This window comes from Chrysochloris asiatica, unplaced genomic scaffold, assembly GCF_000296735.1.
Source record: "Chrysochloris asiatica unplaced genomic scaffold, ChrAsi1.0 scaffold00008, whole genome shotgun sequence".
In the NCBI taxonomy this organism is placed as follows: domain Eukaryota; kingdom Metazoa; phylum Chordata; class Mammalia; order Afrosoricida; family Chrysochloridae; genus Chrysochloris; species Chrysochloris asiatica.
In genome coordinates, this window is record NW_006408526.1 from 24689610 (window position 1) to 24697009 (window position 7400).

Sequence of the window (7400 nt, forward strand, 5' to 3'; positions counted from 1 at the left end):
TTAGGACATTTAACTGAATATATATTTGGTTCTGTGTTTGTGTACATCAAATATTTTTGCTCTGTTCATGTGTGAAATATGAGATGTAAATGGGGAGTCACAGGGAGGAAGTAGGATAATTATTGTGGTAGGAGGGATTATAATCGTTGAGATGAAACAAAGTGCATGTTTTATTAAATGTAAAGCTGATGGTCTTGTCTATAAACCTTCACTCAATTCACAATAAAAAGTTTTTGTAAAAAAAAATTGCAGACAAGAAGATGCTATGGGTTGGTTCTGAGCTGTCACTCATGAGGTAGACGTGAGTCAGTACCAACTTGCTGACAAGAGGTTTAGTTGTTGTTTTTAATTACTTCATAATGCTTATAGACTAGTGTTTGATTAATTAACTGGACACCAGAGCCTAGTCAACTGGACACAAAATTGTTGTTGTTAGGTACTATCTAGTCGGTTCTAACACAAAGCAACCTCATGCACAACAGAATGAAACACAGCCAGTCCTGTTCTATCCTCATTATCATTGTTTGACCCATTGCTGCGGCCACTGTGCCAATCCTTCTCATTGGGGGACTTTCTCTTTTTCCCTCACCCTGCACTTTACCAAGCATGATGTCCTTCTCCAGGGATTGATCCCTTCTGATAACATATCCAAAGTATAATAGATGACGTCTTGCCTTCCTGGCCTCCAAGGAGCATTCCCACTGTACTTTTTCCAACAAACTTTGGTTTGTTCTTCTGGCAGTCCATGGAACTTTTAATGTTCTTCTCTAACACTGTAACTCAAATGCATCAAATCATCCATGGTCTTTTTTTATTCAATGTCCAATTTTCACATGCATATGAGGCGATTGAAAATACCATGGCTTGGGTCAAGTACATCTTTAGTCCTCAAACTGATCTCTTTGCTTTTGAACACTTTAAAGAAGTCTTGTGTAGCAGATTTGCCTAATGCAATATGCTGTTTGATTTCTTGGCTGCTGCTTCCATGAGCATTGATTGTAGATTCAAGCAAAATGAAGTCTTTGACAGCTGCAATCTTTTCTCCATTTATCATGATGATATTTCTTGGCCCAGTTGTGAGGATTTTTAAATTAAATTAAAATTTTTTTACATTAACGTGCAATCCATACTGAAGGCTGTGGTCTTTGATCTTCATCATTATGTATTTTCAGTCCATTTCAATTTCAGCAAGCAAGGTTGTATCATCTGAATATTTTAGGAAAATCTTTTGATGCTTTCTGTATTATTCAATATTTTACCCAGGTTGTTGTGTTGTTGTTAGGTGCCATGGAATTGGTACAAACTCATAGTGATGCTATGCACAACAGAGCAAAACATTGCCTGGTCCTGTACCAACCTCACAATCGCTGCTGCCACGTGCCAATCCATCTCATGGGGGATTTTCCTCTCTTTCTTCAATCCTCCATTTTACCAAACATGATATCCTTCTCCAGGGGCTGGTCCCTCCTGACACTATGTCCTAAGCAGGAGAGATGAAGTCTAGCCATCCTGGCTTCTAGGGAGCATTATGGCTGTACTTCTTCCAACACAGATCTATTTGTTCTTTTGGCAGTCCATGATACTTTCAATATTCTTCTCCAACACCATAATTCAAATGCATCAATTCTTCTATGGTCTTCCTTAGTCACTGTTCAACTTTCACATGCACATGAGGTTATTAAAAATACCATGGCTTGGGTCAGGTGCACCTTAGTCCTCAAGCTGACATCTTTGCTCTTCAACATTTTAAAATGGTTTTGTGCAGTAGATTTGTCAAATGCAATATATTGTTTGTTTTCTTGACTGGTGCTTCTATGAGTGTTGATTGTTGTCCTGTTCAAAATGAAGCCTTTGACAACTTCAATCTTTTCTCAATTTATATAGATATTATTTATTGGTCCAGTGGTAAGGATTTTTGTTTTCTTTATGTTGAGGTGCAAACCACACCAAAGGCTGTGGTCTTTGATCTTCATCAGCAAATATTTTGTTTCCTCTTCACTTTCAGCAAGGAAGAGTATATCATATACGTATTGCAGGTTGTTAATCAGTCTTCCTCCTATCCCTATGCCATGTTTATCTTCATATAATCCAGCTTTTTAGATTATGTGCTCTGCATATAGATTGAATAACTGTGGTAAAAGAATACAACCCTGGTGCACACCTTTCCTAATTTTAAACCACTCAGTGTTACCTTGTTCTGTTCGAACTACTGCCTCTTGGTCTATGTACAGAGACCTCATGAATACAATGAAGTGTTTTCGAATAGTCATTCTCTGCAGTGCTGGCCATAGCTTGTCATGAAACACACACTTGAAAGCCTTTGTGGAGTCAATAAAGCACAGGTATTCTCTGCTTTCTGGTATTCTCTGTTTTCAGCCAAGATCTATATGACGTCAATTATGATATCCCTCATTTCACATCCATTTCTGAATCCAACTTGAACCTCTGGAAGTTCTCTGTCAATGTATAGTTGCAGCCATTATTTGAATTCTCTTTAGCAAAATTTTACTTGCATGCAATTTTACCCATAGAATCCTTCAATATTTCAAGTCGAGGCTTGAATTTTTTCTTCAGTTTTTTCAGGTGGAGAAATCCTGAGCATGTTCTTCCCTTTGGGTTTTCTAACTCCAAGTCTTTGTGCATTTCGTTGTAATACTTGACTTTGTGTATTTGAGCTTCCTTTGGAAGTTTTCTGTTCAGCTTTTTGACTTCCTGATTTTTTCCAGTCACTTTAGCATTTCTATGTTGGAGAGCAAATTTCAGTTTCTACTTTTTAAAATTATTAACCTTTTTATTGTGAATTGAGTGAAGGTTTACAGAGCAGATCATTTGTTTTTCTTTTAACAAATCATCTACTTTGCTTTACTATAATGATTGCGATCTCCTCCATGTACCATTAGTTAACAGTATTAACTTTATTCACTTTAACTCTCGCAGTCCTCCCTGTATCTCCTGCTACCTTCATCTTTCCTTTGCCAACCTCCAACTTGTATATTGCCTGCCCCATCATCCATGATAACATGTGTCTACCCTCTAGCCCATGAATAATTTTCCCTACCCACCCCTGGAACCATAATGTTGTTGTTGTTAAGTGTCGTTGAGTCAGTTCTGACCCATAGCGACCCTGTACAAGGTTTCAGAGGGTGTAAATCTTTTACGGGAGTAGAAAGCCTCATCTTTCTCCCACGGAGCTGCTGGTAGTTTCGAACTGCTGACCTTCAGGTTCGCAGCCCGATTCGTAACCACTACACTACCAGAGCGCCTTAATAGATTTTTTTAAATCTAGAAAACCTTTTCTTAACTTTTCCTATAGTTTTCTCATACAATATTTGTCCTTTAGCAGTTGACTAATTTCACTCAGCATATTGTCCTCTAGGTTCATCTAAGTTATGAGGTGTTTAGCAGATTCATCATTTTCCTTCAGTGTTCATAGTATTCCATTGTGGGTATGAACCAAAGTTTGTTTATCTTCTCTTCCATTATTGAGCCTTTAGGCTGTCTCCACCTGGTTTTTTTTTTATTGTGAATAGTGCTGCAGTGAATATCAGTATGCATGTATCTACTCATGTCCTTGCTCTGATTTCTTGCAGATATATACCAAATAGAGGGATTACTGGGTCATAATATACTTCTTTTCCCAATTTTCTGAAGAAGCGCCATACTGTTCTTCAGAGTGGTTGAATTATTTGCAGTCTTACCAGCAATGTAGGAGGGTCCTAGTCTCTCCATACCCTTGCTAGCATTTAATGTTTTCTGGGGTTTTTTTGGAAACTTCGCTGGTAATGTTGGTGTAAGATGGTATCACATTGCTGCTTTCATTTGCCTCTCTCTAATGGCTAATGGTGGGATACATTCAAGGTCATATTTTGGCTCTTGTGGACTTGTTTTCATTTTCTTCAGCTTCAGTTTGAATTTGCATATGAATAATTGATGGTCTGTTCCACAGTCTGCCCCTGGCCTTGTTTTCACTGTTTCCATTGTCTCTCCGCGGATGTAGTCAACTTGATTTCTATATATTTCTATGTATTCCATCTGGTGAGGTCCATGTCTTTGGTCATCTTGTATGCTGTCTAAAGAATGTATTTGAAATGAACAAATCATTGATTTTGCAGAATTCTATCATGCGTTCTCCAGTATCATTTCTATCACCAAGGCCATATTTTCCAAATACTGATCCTTCCTCTTTGCTCCTAAACATCCTTATCAACGGAGAAAAGATTGAAGTTGTCAAGGACTTCATTCTTCTTGGATCAGCTATCAACACTCACGGAAGCAGCAGTCAAGAAATCAAATGACGTATTGTGTTAGGCAAATCTGCTGCACAAGACCTTTTTAAAGGGTTGAAGAGCAAAGATGTCAGCTTGAGGACTAAGGTGTGCCTGACCCAACCATGGTATTTTCAATAACCTCATATGCATGTGAAAGCTGGACAATGAATAAGGAAGACTGTAGAAGAATTGATGCTTTTGAGTTATGGTGTTGGAGGAGAATATTGAAAGTGCCATGGGCTGCCAAAAGAACCAATAGATCCATTTTGGAAGAAGTGCAGCCAGAGTGCTCCTTGGAGGCCAAGATGGCCAAACTTCGCCTCTCATACTTCGGACATATTGTCAGGAGGGACCAGTCACTGGAGAAGGATATCATGTTTGGTAAGGTGGAGGGTCAGAGAAAAAGAGGAAGACCCCCAATGAGATGGATTAGCCAAGTGGCAGCATTGATGGACTCAAGCGTGGCAACTGTAGTGAGGTTGGCCCAGGATCAGGCAGTGTTTTGTTCTGCTGTGCATAGGGTCGCTATTAGTCCATACTGACTTAATGGCACCTAACAACAACAACAATGGCTAATGATTGTGAATATTTCTTCATATATTTGTTGGCTGCATGGATGTCTTCCTTGGTAAAGTGTCTGTTCATGTCCTGTGCCCATTTTTTAATTGGGTTGTTTGTCTTCTTCTTGTAGAGGTGTTGTAGTTTTCTATAAATTTTAGATATTAGTCGTTTATCTGATGGGTTGTTGCAAATTTTTTTTTTTTTTTTTTTACCATTTTGTGGGTTCCCTTTTTACTCTTTTGGTGAAATCTTTTGATGCACATAAGTGTCTAATTTTTAGGAGGTCCCAGTCCTCTATTTTGTCTTCTACTGCTTGTGTGAAGTTTATAATGTATGATAATGATGTATGCCTTGTATTAGAGCCCCTAAGATTGTCCCTAGTTTTTTATTGATGATCTTTATAGTTCTTGGTTTTACATTTAGGTATTTAATCCATATTGAGCTTATTTTTGTATGTGGTGTGAGGTATGGGTCTTGATTTATTCTTCTGACTCCATCTTCTTGATGTGTGTCTTGTAGACAGCATATTTAAGGATCCTGTTTGCTTATGCATTTTGCTACTGTCTGTCTATTGACTGACACATTTCATTCATTTACATCCTGTGTAATTATTGATAGGTATGAATTGATTGCTGTCATTTTGCTCTCTCTCTGTGTGTGTTTTTGTGTGGTACTGCTGAATTCTTTGTTTCACATAATTTTCTGTGCTGAGTTCATTTTGTTTGTGGGTTTTCTTTTAATTTTCATTTCTCTTGTGTCAATGTTCACTAAAGCTTTCTGATTTTCCTCTTTTTTATTTTGATGTGAGGTGTATTAGTCCCTCTTCCCCTGCCAAGTTACTCTGTAATTAATTTTATCCCCATTTAAAGCAGTTCATTTTATCTGGAAATCTACTTGACTTCCTTGCCATTTGGAAGTTCTGCACACCTCCTCCTTTTGGCTTGGTAGTTGACTTCATTATACATCGGTATCTCTGGTTCTCTATTTTCAGTATTGTAGGTTTGTTGTACTTTATACTTCTATATCTGGATTGAGTTCTGGGTGGTGTTTTCATGTATGGTAAACTCAGGTTGTTGTCTGCTGTTGTTAGTTCTCAGTCTTTAGTATTTTTTTGTAAAGCTTGTCTGATCATTATAAATTCCTTTAATTTCAGTTTATCTGGAAATGTCCTAATTTAGCCATAGTATTTGAGGGACAGCTTTGCTGGGTATATGATTCTTGGTTCACAGTTCTTTTTCTTTCAGAGTTTTGTGTATGTCACCCATTTCCTTCTTGCCTTCATGGTTTCTGTTGAGAAATCAGAGCTTAGTTTATTGGTTTTCCTTTCTAGGTAAAATTTTGCTTTTCCCCAGCTGCTCTTAAGATTTCTTCCTTGTCTTTGGTTTTTGAAAGTTTGATTATGATATGTCTTAGTGATTTTCCCTTTGGGATTTATCTTGTTTGGAGTTTGTTCTGATTCTTTTATGCCTATCCTCTCATCTTTCATGATGTATGTGAAGTTCTTTTTTTCTAACAACTCTTTAGCAATTGTGTCTTCTTATTCTGGAATTTTGATCACGTGTAAATTAGTCCTCTTCATTGTGTTCCACACAACTCTTAGGTTTTCTTCTGATTTTTTTCATTAATTTTTCTGATTGTTCTTCTAGCATACTAGTATTGACAGATTTATCTTCAAGCTCTCTAGTTTGGGCTTCCCTTGCTTTGAATCTAATTCTTCATCCTTTCAATATATTGTCCATTTTGAAATCTTAGTATGTATTTGGATTTCTAGTTGCAGGTTTTGTAGTGTTTCAAAATTTGCACTTTTCTTTTCTGTTTGTTCTTGTAGTGTTTTCCTGAATTCTTCTTAAGTTTTTTTCTGTTTTCCTCAAACTTTCTATCAATCCTTTGAAGGTACCTAAATATAATTCTTTTAAGTTACTTTTCAGTTAATTCCATTAGCTTTTATTCCTCAAAAGTGTTTTCCAGCTCACATCATGGTCATTTATTTGAGTCATTCTCTCCTCTTTCTTCATGTGATCTAAAATTGTCTATTGTCCCATGGACATTGTGGTGTTGTTGTATTTGTACTTAATTGATGATTGTTTATTGATGTGTTCTTAGATTGTCACCAACTGTCTCTTACAGGTGCAGTTAGAGAATGGAAGTATGTGGCCCATTCTCTATTTGTCATGTACACCCCAGTTTAGGGTGGCTTTGGCTGTTGTTGGCTGTTGTCTATTGTTGATCAGGAGGTATCGGAGCTGGTATTGGCTTATGCCCATTGGGTGAAGCTGCAGAGGGTATGGTTGTGACTGGGCTGTATGAATACAATTGTTGTCTACTGCTGGGTGGGAAAGAGGATTAATCTCTTCCCCTTTTCCCACCCTACATACAAAAGAAAACAAAACAGAATAAACAAACAAGTATCCAACAATGAAAAGAAAAAAAATTATATAAGAGAACAAAGAAATAGAAATAGGTAGCAACCAGAAAAAAAAGAATAACTAAAAAGAGAAACGAGGGACAGGAAAATGGAGCTATTGAAGAAAAAGATAAGAAAAAAATAAATAAAAAGGAAGGAATTATAAA

At 37.1% G+C, this 7400-nt stretch overlaps 1 protein-coding gene across 1 annotated transcript in view; it reads left to right on the forward strand.

Annotated features, from left to right (window-relative positions):
- Positions 1-7400, forward strand: part of HTR3B (5-hydroxytryptamine (serotonin) receptor 3B, ionotropic) — a 58699-nt gene that overhangs the window by 13098 nt on the left and 38201 nt on the right. The window lies entirely within an intron of this gene.